Below are 15096 nucleotides of genomic sequence, written 5' to 3' on the forward strand. Positions count from 1 at the left end.
CAGCCGCTGCAGTTCTTCTCTTTTTACCCCTGCTCCTTTTTTTTTCAGCCGGGGCTTCTGGCCATGTTCTGTGCAGTTTCCTGTGGTTGATGACGGATTGATGAAAATTATCTTTTTGAAACTAGTAAACGGTCTGGAGTAAGTCCAATAAATAGATAAGGATAGCTTGTAATGAGGAACACACAGTAGTGTCAGAACTGTTGTAAATTTTCAGAAACTACTTTTCATCTTCATCCATCCGTGATTCAAATAAAGAACATTCCCTTTATGGCCTGCAGCACAATACAAGTTGTACTTTGCTAGCTTTTGGTTAAAGCAACGAATATATTATTTGAATTTCAGGAAAGACAACTTGAAAACATACTATATTTAGGATTTAGTCTTGAAGTTGTACAAATAACTAGTGGTTTTTGCTGTTGTTGCATCTTTTCATGTTCATGTGCAAAGAGTGACGTGATCAGAGTTGTCACTGGGAACATTTAGTTTTTCATGTGAAGTATTTTTGGGCAGCTCTTACTTGGAAGAACATGGGATGGAATATAAAAACTTGTCTAAGAAATTATTTCTGTTAAAGGGTCACAAATTATAATTGTTTAGATGCTATTTCTGCAGTCAGTCTCTGCAAAAATGGAAAAGGTGAGTGCAAGCTGGTAAGGCTAAAGCATTTCTCAGGGTGGTAGTTTGGCTTTGGGGTTCTCGTTTAACACAACTGTGTCTTTTCATAGACTCAGGAACTAAATGATTTTATTCTAATTAGGATCTGGACACATTTATGAATGAGAAGTTAGATGTCTTCCTGTACACATAGTCTTTCTGTTAGGTGTTGTGTTTGCATGTAACTCATACTATGTGAGAGTTTACATGAAAGCAAACGGTTCCATTCACTGTGTCTCTACTACACAAAGCTATTTTGTGTTGTCAATAAAAATAATAAATGCTGTACTTACTGAGCTTTATTTCCAGCCAAGGAATAGTATGTGAGGGTGTTACGGGATCTTTAATTGTTATATATTTTTAAGTTTCAGTTTTGAGTGTGTATATCTCTTTGTGGCACGGACTCATTGGAAGTTCTAGTGAAACGTGCTCTTCCAAGCAGGTGATTCTGCTGAGCAGGTTATGGGGAACAATGGATGTGGGAGAGGTTGAGTCTCAAATGTCAGTGATGTTGTTTTGACATGGTCGTATACTGCGTTATCAAGGAGGAGGACCCACTTCTGATGAGGTTCTTCTGTAGTATGGTATGAAAGCCTGTCTGACATAAATGTTTTACGGTGTTTCAGGCCTTAACTGGTAGTTCATGAGATCAGAAAAGTAACTGGGCCCTTAAATCCCAGTTGTCTGAGAGATGTGGAGAGAAAACACGCTTCACAACTTACTGTCACAATACTTGAAGATAAAATTTAGAGTCGTAGCAGTCATCCTCTACGGCTGCCTACAATAATGTGGTTTTGTTCTTGCCCTCCTGGCTGCAGCTGTGTTTCTCTTCTCCAAGTGTTGCATTGCATATAAGGTCAGGGGATCAAAATTTTTATATTTTCAGTTTGTTAGTCTGAGCCTTCAATCCCAACCTCTCTCCCCCAAGTGTTTAATACCCTATTAACCACTTTTCCACATACACTTTTATAAAACTTGATTACAGTTTTGCATAACCTCTGCTTTCATCAGTTAACTGTCTTCAGCCTGGGAAGTCAAGCTTTGATTCAGTGATATCTTTGTATTAACAAAATACAAGGACACTTATTTCCATGTTAATGTGCTTCCCAAACTCTGGAAGTTTTCTGTATTTGGTTTACAACATTTTTTTGTCTGTGATGCTTGTGTCTCCTACCCCTGAATCTCTTTCTTTAGAAACTCCTTAGATTCTCGTTTGTCTGGAGAGTTGGCAGGTATTATGTCGTATTCAAAGGAAGCAATTTTATTCTTAAACACAGTCTCAAAATGTAAAAACATTGAGCTGTTTGCCATGAATTTTACTTAAATATGTTTTGATTGAGGGAGAAATTTTATTATCTTCAGATCATTCAGGAATTTAAGTAAAAATACTATGCTTTGATAACTTTTGGAAGCTCTATGTAAACTTTAAAAGCCTGTTGTTTTTTTAGTCTTTTTTTCTTATTTTATTTGCAGGGGCTTCTGTAGACTGGGATTTACAAGCCTGGGCCAGGCTTGCTTTTACAACGCCTGGCAGTGTAGCATCAGGTAGCGTAATGTGACTTGTCTGGTCTGACTCAGGATGACTGCAACCCACACCTCTTCTCCTTCCCAAAAATAATGTATTTTTTTAATGTTAGTATTACTATTTTGTGATGAGGGCTGATATAAGTAATCAGTTCTTTTCTGTATGTAAGGTATGTTTAAAGTAAGGGTGATGTGGTATGCTGTTGCCTAGGTTGGTGTAGACTGAACCTTAGAGTAAATGCTGTTTTAGAGCATTGCATGGAACCTGCATAGACTTAGATGCTGCAATATGAATTTTTAGTCTAGATTTTTTATTCTAGAAGAGAATTAACAGTCTTGAGGAGAAGAGTGTCTCTCTCCAATGGACAACTAGCATAACTTTGGCTTGTAAAAATAAGTAACACTTACCTATTAGGCAGCTGGCACTCCACACCTACGTTTTCCGATCCGTACTGTGTGGTTTAATGTTTTCTGCATTCAGGGCAGACTGCAGTGAAGCTTTTGTTTGATGAATTGCAGTTTGTCTCATGGGCATGATACTTTGAGAATAAGAGCAATGACTTATTGGGTGATTTCTTTCTGATGGTGTAAGCAAGCCTTCCATTATACATTGGTTTCAGAAACAAGCTATTGTGTGTGTGTGTATATATATACATATATATGTGTATATAAATTAAAAAGTATAGAACATCCTGAAATAGGTACAATGAAATATCCCAGTTACACAAACAAGTGAGAATCTAAGTAGTTCTGTATTCCGTGTTAATGATCTGTATTTCATAGGAAAGGTTGCCCTTTGCAGGGCCTTTTCTTCTGAAGTAAAGGATAGGCTGATCTGTTTCTCCCACAGCTGGAAGGGCAGGGGGAAATTTGGTTGATCTTATTTTTTTCAGCAAGACTATCACAGGGAATGATAGAGCCAGTTGCTGAGATTGCAAAGGACTATGTGGCCCCAGGCATCTTTAACTATGTGTGAAGACTGATTCTGTTTAATGCAAAAAAGAAAGAAAAAAAAAAAATGCCTGAGTTTAGACCGAACACTGATTCAGGTCAGGAAAAATGGGATCCTTCCCATTGACTTAAAATGGATATGTGAGACTTCTGTATGATGGTTCATATAAATCAAAGGGAATGGGTATTAGATTACACATTCATCATTATGATTATCACTTGAACGGCTTAGCATGTGTAACCTGGTAAGCATTTGCCAGTATTGTATTTAACTGTAAAGACAGTATTAGAACATTATATTCTGAATTTTATTTAATTTATTGTGGTGGTCTAAAGCTCTGCAACTTGAAGAGTTTGAGGCAGAAAGATAAATGCTCAAGAGCATGCATATTCTGCGTGGGGAATCTGTGGGGTGTGTGGGGTTTTTTTACATCTGGTGATCTAGTTACTCAGATATAAAGCATGCCTTTTACTGCAGTAAGAATCTATTTAAATTTCTATTTTTAAGTCAGTATAAACCTATTTAAAATATGTTAGATATGTAAATGCTTTCTTGCAGACAAAAGCATTCTGCCCACCCAATTGTGTAACTTCAGTTTAAGCCAATTTTCTGTTTCCAGCCTTTTAATTGTTCTGTAATCTATGGAGTACAAAGAATTAAATGTGTCCAGTCTTAAACATTTGGTTAATTTTATGATGCTCAGGGAGATGGTTTGCAGTTTGGGTATTGGGATGCGGGGCTGGGGCTTTGGCCTGCTGACGGTTGTTTTAAAGGTTGAATGCTGTTAGAGTGTGTAGTCTCTGCTAACAAGACTTCCCCAAAGAAAGCCTCAAGAACATTTTATAGCATCCAAGTAAGAGACTGAGGCGTTGTCTTTAAGCATTTAAAATAATTTAAAATCCGTTGAAGGGATCTGTTTGATCAGATGAGTAGGGGTCACTCTTTGGAACTGAAAGATCTCAAGAAACCTGACAATTTGAGGTATGGTCAAGGATTTAGTAGAGCTGCTGAAGAAAATGTGAAGTGTTGGGAAAAGGTTGTAAATATTGTGTATTTTTGTGGCCCAGCTCTCCTCCCGTTGCCTGTTGTAGCTCTTGAATGTGTGAAGAGATCCAAAAGTACGTGTATGCGGAGAGAACGTGTGGACTGTGGTACAATACGACTGTGCATTTGTACGTGAGGTTGATGTCTGCCCGGGATTATGACATTAATGTTACCTGCTCTGGTGAGAGGGCCTGTGGGTCTGTCACGGTCGTGAGTGAAGTGCCCCACCTGCAAGGCTGATGTTGGGATGTACAGCAGATATATCTCATTTCATTTGACCAGCCTTTTATGCGTAAGCAGTCCTAGGAAGGCCTGGTAAGTGTGGAATTACTGTTTTTTCTTACCATTTGTGTTTTAAATTAGACCAGCCACTAGTTTTGTTATTGGATTCTCATGCATCTTACACAGCCACTCCTGCTGCTTGTTGTCCTCTGCTCTCCCTGCTTTTGCATTATTGTGGGCTCTGGATCTGTGCTTGATTTAAAGTCAATAAAAATCTCTATCAGAGCTTCTGTTAGTGATGAAAGTCTCTAATCACTTAGGGTATTTTTTGGCACATGTGCTTAGGAAAACTGATCCTAAGTGTGACTGTGATTTTTGAGGGGAAAAAATCCACATACTTTCATTGTTAGTGGAAACTGTAGATGAGAACCTCAAAGAGGAACACTGAGGGGCATCCTCCGTAGGTTGTCCACAGTGCGTTTGGTGAAGAAAAGAAACAGTTTGAGGAATGTGACATGCAGTTCTTGATGCAGAAAAAAGCTTCTGTATGCCTAATACATTGGAAAACATTTGTTCAAGAGCACATCTTGTGCAAAATTTGCCCGTGTAGAAGTATTAAGGTCAGTATCCACGTAGGTTATCTCATATGTACTGAATGTGATGCCCGAGGTCAGCTTTGAGTTGTAAATGCAACTTTAAGGAATGTTTTGTCTGGTCCTGTTAAAAAGCATCTATATAAATTGTTTGGTTAGAAACATACTTACTCATGCTCTTCCTGGACTCATCTTTAGTTCCTGATTAAAAAATAACAGTTGTAAACGAAACATTGTGTCCTGCTTAACAAGTGAAGTTTGTGGAAATAATCCTTATGGGTATACACACGCTCAATGAGCAATTCTCTTTTAAGTGAATTGGTATTAATTTTAAGGTAAATGTTTTCTGTTCTAGGTGTTTAGGTGGACTTTTCTATTCCTTACTAAACCTTGGTGTGAAAGAATCTGTTGTCAATTTTATGAGAACAATGACTATGTTGTATTGTTAATTGAGGAGTATTAGAGTGAGTCTGTGATTCAGGAAGGAATTATCAAAACACTGCTTCATAAAAATCAAATAAACTCAGCTTCTGGATCAAGTGAGCAAGTTCATATGCCCTTGTAGTTCTCTGAACATCCTGGCTTGACTCTTTACTATGGAAAAGGTCTCTGCACTTCATCATGTGTTGGCATGTTCAATGAGAATCAGCATTCCTCTTCTGTATTATTTCTTGATAGCTTTTTCATTAATCCTTCAAAAGTACTGGACTGCTTAATGGAGTCGGAATAAAAATAACGCATTTTCAGAAAGTCTTCTGGTGTGTTATGTTTGCATTCCATGTTTCACTTAAGCATTAATCAATTAACTGATTTTGATTCTAGTCACTTCTCAGGTTAGATCTCGGCGATACGTGGATGGATAATGTACTCTGTAAATTAGGTGTGAAACGGTTGGAGAAACACACAAGCTGGTGCTGTGCAGAGCCAAGTCAGGTTTGGCCTGGCTTTATTTTAGCTTGCGTGTGCTACCTTGTGAATGCAGGGCAGCCTGGCAAGCCTAATGCTGAGCTAATCGCTGCCCTGGGTCTAAATTGGGCCTGTAGAAAACTGGTTGGATGTTCATTTTCTACCTGTACTTTTCTATCCATTTTGTTGCTCGAGTTGTCTATTGTCTGGGCTATCCTGTTGCTGCTGTTCCAGGGGATGAAGAGGGTGACCTGGTCTCTTTTTGCTGCTCATGCTGTAGGGCAGTTTTACAATGCTAAGCCTCGTTTGATGAATATTACTGTTGCAGGTTTTGCAAGTGGAAGAGCGTTTAGCTCAGTGGTTTCCTGAAGCATACATTGTGAGGAGGTGGTTGTTCTGGGGCTGGTCGGAGGCTCTCACTGTTACCCACACCCAAAGGAGCATCGCGAGGTGAGCACCCCAGCTAGCAGCAAAATCCTGTGGCTTCTGCATCGTCCAGCAGCCACGTTCATTCCACAGCACCTGGTTGATCGTTGGGGTGAAGGAGAAAGGAAGCAGGCTATTTGGGAGGCCCCTTCTCATCCTTAGAATTTCTTTAAACAGTTTAACTCTTAGTGGCTTCTAATTTCAAATACTACTTTCAAATTTCTACTTTTGGCTCAGTGCTGCTATCAGCTGTAAGTCCTGATGCCTTAATAAAAGTGTGTGTGGGATGACTTTTTAAGTATTGCTTGGCTGTTCTGGAATGAAGGGTTTCTTAAGTTTAAAATTCTAAAATTATGAGTTGGTAGTAGTGAGCCACAGGCCATCAACTGCCACAATTTTCCTTATAGGTAGGACCAGAGAGTGTTTCAAGAAAAATTTGTTACCAACTACCTTTAAGGATTCTGCCTAAAAATTAAAGCTTACAGTTTATGATATTACATAGATAGTGAAGAAAACTTAACTAGTGTTTCTTGTGTGTCACATTATTTCAAAATTAGATTTATTACAGGTTTATAGAGTTTTATATAGGTTTATATAGATTTATGATTGGCAGTGTTGAAACTCAGAGTGACTGTTCTCTGGAAGTGAATGTCTGCTGAAGGTGTTCAGTGTGATCTGTGGTGGAACTGAACTGGGTATAATAAATTGTTGAAAGAAATTCGCTTATCTGCTATGTGAACAATGGAAAAACAGAGCAAGTCATCAGAAGTAAAGGCGCAGCTGCCTTCGCTCTTCTGGTAAAGAATCCTCAACTCCTGAAAACCCAGGCAAGACAGTAGGTGCCAAGGATGGAGAGCTGGGGCTTGTGTAGTCTCTGCTTGGTGAGGATAGTTCTCAAAGTTCTTTTGCCCACTCTGAAATCATTTCATTGAATGTATCTTGGCCCTAGCATTCATACATATTCAGCAACCTGTAAGTTCTGCTCATGCTGTGAGTTTTACAGGTTTCCTAATGCTCTGTTTGAGGGTGAGGTTGCTGTTATTTTTTTCTTTAAATTTTACAAGCATTTTATATAATGATGTTCCTGTCATGCTTTTGGCCATGAATCAGCAAAGCATTTATGTGCATGCTTTAATTGAAGCATGGAGTTGTCTCGCTGTGCAAATGTTGAAGTCAGTGAGACTATTAATTAAAATTAAGTATCTGCATAAGTGCTTTTTCTAAAAATAAGTTGCTTCATAACAGCTTTGGGCCATATTTAAGGAGGAGGGGTTTGTTTTTTTCAGACACTGAAAATAGGTATATAATTATCTCTGAATTGTATGATGATAAAATGTAGCAGCAATACCAGTGGGCAGAATGTTCATGAGATGGAGTGTGAACTTTCTGCCTTGTAAGATGTCACCTAAGCTGCTATTTATTTATTTTTAAATAGAGAGTAAATCTATTACCATTTTTGTATCGCGCAGAGAGTGGTGTCAAGGAAACCTTTAGGAAAAGTTACTGCTCAAAGCTACCCCTGTAGTAGAAGCACGCACGTTATACTCATAGGAAACAGTCAATTCATCATCTTGCTTACTGAGCGCCTGGTTACAACTCCGTTTTTCTTCCATCGAGTAAAACCTTGCATCACTTAGTTAAAGGCTGTGCTTCTCAGTGGGAGACTTCTTAGGTAGTTGTGGTGTGTGTCATTTATGTTTTCTATCTGTAGTTGAAGGCATTAAAAGTATTTCCAGGGAATACTGAGCTGTGTTTTTTTCCGTGTACATATTAGACGATTTACTGCACAAATTTATTGTACAATTTACTTTACAAAATTATCTGGCTTATTAATTCTCACAGCACCTTGGTGAAATAGTGTACTTTTATCTCCTAAGTCTGGCTCTTTATCAGACTCGCTTTATCGTGCTAGCCCGTTACCTTTTTTCCAGATTTCTTTTAAAAATAGACTTCTTTTTACAAGCCCCAGTATTCTCCACCTGCAGCAAACCGATAAATCAATAGCGGAGGGAAGAAATCACTGGAAACACAGAAAAGAGGAGTGTGTATCAAGCTGCTTGTACTGTCAGATTTCTGATTGCACCTCTGCTGTCTCTTCTCGCAACACTAATTTTTAAGATCTTTCAGACATGCCTTTTTGCAGGGATGTATATAAATTACTGACCACATTCTTATGCAGGAAACGATAAGAGACCTTAATGCACATGGTGTGAGCTGGGATGTGCCTGGGGTCACACAGATATTTGAAGTCAGATGCAGAATTAGAGCGCAGGTGTTTTCTGACCAGAAGATGATACTTTTGAGGTGCTTCAGTGCGATGTGTGTTGATATCCCCACGCTGTTGGTTTTTTACTGCTACAGTTCTTAGTCTTTATCATTTATTCTTTTGTTAGTAGTAGAAACTGAGACTCAGGCTTGCATGTGAATACAGTTCAGATCCTTGCTGATAATAACACAGTTGTTTGTAAAAATGGGGCTCAGAAGGTTCCTGTTTTAAGTCATTAATTAATACTGTGGGGGGAGGGAGTTGCATTTGTTTAGTATTGGTGCTGAAAGTTTCTGTAAAGCATTGTCACAAAGCAAAATTTACATTGTTTGGGGAAAAATACCAGTGTTGCCATCTTTCCTGTGCGCACATCAGTCGCTCTTTATTGCTTTTTAAATTTGATTTCATTGTAGTGTGGCGAGCTTTTCAATAAACATAGTGGTTTCATTTATATAACACTAGAATTATTGTTAATGCACAGTTTCATACTGCGAATTACGTATGTAATATTGTGTCCAGTGGGATCCTGTATCACAAAATTTGCATAGTTATAGTGCTAGTGACATCGTATCTCATACAAAGAACCTAGGGACCTGATACAATATCAGTAAAACTGTCTCATAGGTATGATTCAAACAGTTTTATTAGCAACATATGGGGTATGAAGGAGCCACAGAGGGTAGTTTTGAGTGTAAGGGTGCTGGCCTATCTTTTTCAGCCTGTAATTATATCAGTCCTCTTCTATGGCATTATTTGTTGCTGCTCTGGGATTGCTGAAAAATAACTACTAATATGGTGACACAAAGGATCAGAATAAATTATAATTGTTGACTTTACAAGAAATTCATTGGCAAAAAGGCTTACTATCCTAAGCTCGGATGTCATTTCTGGTTCAGCTTCGGAGCGAAGCCACATAGACGAAATAATATCTTTTTGAAAGTCTTAGGGTTTTCTGGCAACCTTATCCTGTTGGATTGGATGCTTCTGTGATCTGACAGACACGAGGAAGAAACTTCTTTTGGCTGCATTTTAGTTTTTAATCTTAAACTAGGAGAGTGCATTTTGCTTAATTGATACTAGGATATTGAATTTTTGTTCCCCAAATGGAACACATTATAATTAGTCATCTTCAAATAAAGAATTCATTGTTTAAATGTTTTGACACTAAAAACTAGCAAAAATAAAACTAGAAGATTACAGTAGTGCTCCGCTTAGTTGTATTCCTTAAAATCATGATATATATATATATATAAAGAAAAAATTTTTACATCTAAAAATGTTAAAAGTTTGGAGGCTTAATGTTTCTGCTAATTGGCTAACCGAAGAGCCACAGTGTATACATAGTACAATTTGACTACCTCCCTGATAACTTTGAGATGCTTGTGTTTTTAAAAACACTGTGCCGAGCAATGTCTCTTTGCAGAACAGCCTGCACAGGGAATTAGGACTGTGATGTAGACTTTACTCGGAATTACTTCTGAATTCTTCTATTCCGCATTGAGGTTCAGCATGGAAAAACTAGAGTCAGAACTACACAGAACTGGTCAAGATTAGCAGGACATCTGTGAGGTCATCTGTGCCTCTGCAGTGCTGGGACCTCTGTGCTGCTTCACTAATGTGGAAGCATCTTTTCATGCATTTTTCTCCATTCCATTTTCATTGTTTTAGTGTAGATCATACTACTCTTGTAGAAATTTGATCTGGAAGGGATCCTGAGAATCGTTCATCTCTTGTTTTCAGGTAGGATGAAACTTGTTTGAATCATTCCTGACTTACTTAAATATACCTGAAAAAAATTAGTAAAATAATATAATTTGGAATTTAATTGCTAAACTTTTCTTAGGGTTCAAGCTCTCAATCAAAAGTGGCACTTCAGTTGAAGATATATTAAAATTCTAGTATTTGCTTGCAACACCTCCCAGAGCTCAGTGTTACTTGCTAAGATTTTCAAGTGTATACTCTGCAAGCCATCAGTGAAAATACTGAAGCATACTAGACTGAGGACAGATTCCTGCCTGTTTCCAGTGTTCTGCCATTCTCACAGCAAACTGCTGGTACTTACTCCTACAGTGCAGTTTTGCATCTTGTGATTGTCCTGTATTTTAGCAATACAACCTCATATTTCCTCTTTTTTATTTTCTAAAATGTTTTGTGAAATACCTCACTGCAGTCAAGATGCATTTCTTGTCAAAGAGGAAAATTAAGATTAGTTTGATAGGACTTTTTTTTTTTCCCCCCCTTGATAAATCTTGACTGGCCAGTCCTCTAGGTGGGTACAAATAGATCATTTAATTGCTTGTTTTGGTAACCTGTTGGTATGGAAGTAAGAATTACTTGTCTGTAATTCTTATTTCTCCATTTTTTTTCTCTTTTGAAATAAGTTTTGTTTGTCTTTGGGAGCTTTTCTGACTTCCACGAGCTTTCGAAGATAATTGCAGGTGATTCAGGAGCTATTTCAACTAATGTCCTTACTATTCAGTAGTAAAAGACCTCAGACTTTGCCAGTTTGAATTTATGTTTTGAAGAATATCCTATCATCCTATTACTACCCTATTTCTTTGAAAGCTTGGATTGGAAACTCTGACAGATTCATTGCTGTTGAGAACTTTAAGTTCTTTTGGGAGGACTGAAGTTAAAAAGTATTAAACCTTGTCATTTTGAGAAATAAGTAGAAATATGTAATCTAACTTGCAGTCAAGAAGTGGACAGCTACCAGCTTTTAGGTGCATAAACACCACAATCTTGTCATCTTTGTATCTAATGCAGCTAGTCCTCTGGCTCCAAGGCAACCATCTACAGGGTGAAATGGTCACTTTCAGTGTGTCTCATAAAAAGTCAGCTCGTTCTCTTAGACACTGTTAAGCATAAACTTGTACTGTTTTAATGTATTTTTTGCCTTTTTTTAATGTAATTTTGCTCTTTGCACACTTTATTACAGTGTTTTCTCCTTTCCCATATCATTTTTTGTTTGGGGTAGAAAGTTCACACCCACTTTGCTTAAAGATGGTAGAGGAGTGATTTCTGAAATTAACTATTAAATGAAAAAATTATATAAACAGATCTGGACATCACATCACAGGGACTCAAGAACTGTCTCAGGAGCCTCTAGGACCACTCATGTTAATTGTTGCATATCTTGTAAATGTGTTTATTTCAAAGTACTGGAAGACTTCCAAAAAGTTTCTGTATTTAAAAGGGCAAAAAGGATGTCACAGTAGATTTAGCCCAGGACAAAGTAAAGTCAAGGTTAACTTGGACTTCCGTCAGTGAAGCTTAAAGGCTAAAAAAAAAAAAGAGTAATTAATGCCAGTCACTATGGTTTCGTGATAGAAGGCTTTGTGAGACAAAGCTGATGTATTTTTTTAATAGGATTGTGTGTCTGGCCTATATTGCTATATTAAACTAATTTCTTTTAAAGCATTAAATCATTGCAATACAATATTTTGATATAAAAACTTGGATTATATGTAGCTGAGACACAGAAAAGATTAAAAATGTCCTGTTGCTTAAAGTGTAACTTTTAACAAGATGAGTAAGACCTACATCTAGTGGATCTTCAGTGTGTTTGTGGCCCAGTTACACTTAATCATCAGTTTCGTTGGTCATTTAATTTTTGCTGCTTTATTTTTCAGGTGGTGCAAAGAATACTGGAGAGAGATATTCACAGTTAGTCATGTAGTTCAGTCATCAAAATACAGTAAAACTGTAGTTGGTGCAGAAAAATTAGGTTGGGAAACCCCATTTTGAGAGTATGGGCATAATACAAGGAGAGGTAGGGAGAGCTGGGACAGTTTAGCCTTGAGATAAGTAGACTCAGGGGCACAAACTGAAATACAGGAAATTCTGTTTAAACACGGGAAGTAGTTCTTCACTGTGAGTGGTCAACCTCTGGGAGAAGTTGGCCAGAGGGGCTGTGGAGTCTCCGTCTGTGGAGATACTCAGAACTCAACATGGTCCTGGGGAACCTGCTGTGGTTGATCCTGGTTTGAGCAGAGGGTTTGGACTAGTCAGTCTCTGGAGGTCACCTCCAACCTCATCAACCCCCTGATTCTGTGACTCAGGGTAGGGCTTGGAGGTGTGATTATCTGTGGTGACTATAAGGCCATGTCAAAAGGGCTAGTGCAGTCTTTGCATATACAAAAGAGACCATGAAGTAGACCAACATGTAAAATCTTGACACTAACTTACACAGCAATGCAAGACTGCCGTGAGTATATTGTCTTGAGTTCTGGTGGGGTGGGGTGTTTCCCTGACATGTTGAAGAGTGATAGTGGTGGCCATCTCCTGTAGAGAGGACCTTTAATGGCAAGGCAGGTCGATAGGGTCTTGGGGGAGAGAAGGCAAGGCTCACCTTGCTCCTCCACTACAGGATTTCATCAAGTGTGAAGTAAATGAACCTGCCTACTCTTGATGATCAGTGGGCATAGGTGATTGGGGACTCCCCTGTCTTTTGTCTTTAGCTCAAGTGTATGTAGTCTTTTTTTGCAGACATTAATAGACTAAGGAAAGTATTCGGGATTATTATTTGGGTGATATACTATTTGGGTAGTATTTTGCTGAAACTTCTTAGCCTAAAACAGTTGGGAAGTTACACCAGATGAGCTCATATCCTTTTTTCTTTTCTCCCCCCAACTCTATTCAGATTTAAGAACGCTATTACAGTTGGGAAAAATTGCACTTTATCATCTGTCCATTGGCCTGAAGCAGATAGAATGGATGGGAAAAAGTACTGCTCACCACTGAGATCCATAGACAAGATTCCCAGACTTCTTTGTTGAAGACATCTAAAACAGCACAGCCTGGTATTTTACTGCTCCCAGTTTTGGATGCAGGTAATAATGCTTCTGATAAATATGACGTGTTTCTTAGATGAAAAAGGGAAAGTGTGTAGTTCCCTACTGAACAGACAGAAAACACAAGACACAGGAGTTAAGTGGCTCATGGCCAATAATTCAATGTAGGGTCGGGGTCCTGGGCTCCTTGCTCTTGCAGTATCTTGCCTCTCCTTGGGCGTTACAGTGTCCATGCAGAGTATCATCAATTCCAGAGCAAATTCATTAGTTCAGCTTCATCCAGCACTTTGTGGGATGGTACTCTTAATTGTTTGTGAAGGTGCTGCCTTTCAGAAGGTCATTAATGGATCAAATTAAACAGCTTTTCTCCTTTCTCCATGTGATGCTTGTTTGAGCAGATGGACTCTACAATAAGGACTTCAGTGTGTGCAATCTGGGGACTACCTTTCCACATCTGCCTTGGTTGCGTAGTGGCACTAACTGGCCCCATAAAGAAAAGGAGATGTGATTGCCTTTTGTGCCCAGCTCGATGGGTATGAAGTTCTTGGTGTTAATAGATGTCTACTAATGATTTTTACTGTGCTTGCCCTGAAATGATGGTACAGCTCACATTGTGCTTCCAGTGCATGGTAAGTCTGATAAGGTTACAGGTTTTGGAAATCAAAGGAATTTTTCCTTCAAGGCAAGATTAGCAACATGCTTGCTGACTTCTCTTTTTCTCCTTTTTAATCAAAACCTGTATTCACATGGTTGCAGCAGAGGTGGGAAATGTTAAGATCATGAATGAGGTATGTCTGTTAACAATTGTGCTGTACTTGTAATTCAAGTAGACCAGCTTCATATGGCTGTACATGAGTGACAGACCTAAGAGACGGGTGGCCCCTACAATGAAATAGGAAGAGGTGACCAAAAATGTTTGGCTATTCAGATATGTATTTCCTATTTACCACCCCACCTTCTCCCCCCAAAAATCAAAATATATGGAATTCCGCTGTTCAAACTAAAGGTAGTCAACAGTGAATTGAGACTGTACTTTATACTTTTGGTGGGGAAAATTAGTTTTCCTCACACTGAGAATTAATAAATTTGGTTGTATCTTCAAGTGTAAAACACACTTGTGCACTAAAACCAAAATGAAAATATGATCCCTTTTCTGTGAATTTTGCACATAGTGGACATATCAGTCAGTATTTTAAGGGAGGCATCCCCCCTCCCCAATATCCTTAACATTTAAACCATCTGGGATTGTGTCTCTAAGGGAAGGCTTCATACTTCATCATTATAGTTTCTGTGCATGTAAAACTGCTTTAATCCTGGTCCATTTAAGGCACAAACTGGTGCGACATAGTGTGTGTCAGCACCGTTCCTTCTCCTTTCCCCTTTCTTTTCCAGTACCTTCTGAACTCATGAGGCAACTCTGTACTAAATTTGACAGAATTAAAGGTTTTAAGCTCCTATGTGTTAAACTAAAATACGTGGTCAAATAGCAAAAAGACAGTATTACGGGCTGCAGTGAGGGAAGGGCTTCTGTGTAAGCTCAAAGAAGACAGCAGAGAATTCAAGTATTTCTTAGATTGTGTTGCTTATATTGACACACGTTTCTTCTGGTGTCCTACTTGATTGAATATTCGACTCTGAGGAATCAGAACTGTGCTGGCACTGTAATTGTATGTCATAGTGCCATTATCAGAGGTCTCCATAGCATGGAGATTGTTC

General features: G+C 38.5%; 1 protein-coding gene across 17 annotated transcripts in view; it reads left to right on the top strand.

Moving 5' to 3' along the window:
* GTDC1 (glycosyltransferase like domain containing 1) overlaps positions 1-15096 on the top strand; it is a 213391-nt gene that overhangs the window by 13947 nt on the left and 184348 nt on the right. For 11 of the 17 annotated variants that reach the window (XR_012623743.1, XR_012623742.1, XM_074828534.1 and 8 more), the window contains exons 1-2: positions 6220-6345; positions 13230-13419. The exons of 3 other annotated variants lie outside the window; for them this stretch is intronic. The gene's annotated coding sequence lies outside the window, so the exon portion shown is untranslated. Of the gene's footprint in view, positions 1-6219; positions 6346-13229; positions 13420-15096 lie in introns of those variants that run through there. 3 more of the 17 variants (XM_074828529.1, XM_074828531.1, XM_074828530.1) reach the window with 1 other exon arrangement.

The sequence above is a fragment of the Strix aluco genome, chromosome 6, assembly GCF_031877795.1.
Source record: "Strix aluco isolate bStrAlu1 chromosome 6, bStrAlu1.hap1, whole genome shotgun sequence".
NCBI lineage: Eukaryota > Metazoa > Chordata > Aves > Strigiformes > Strigidae > Strix > Strix aluco.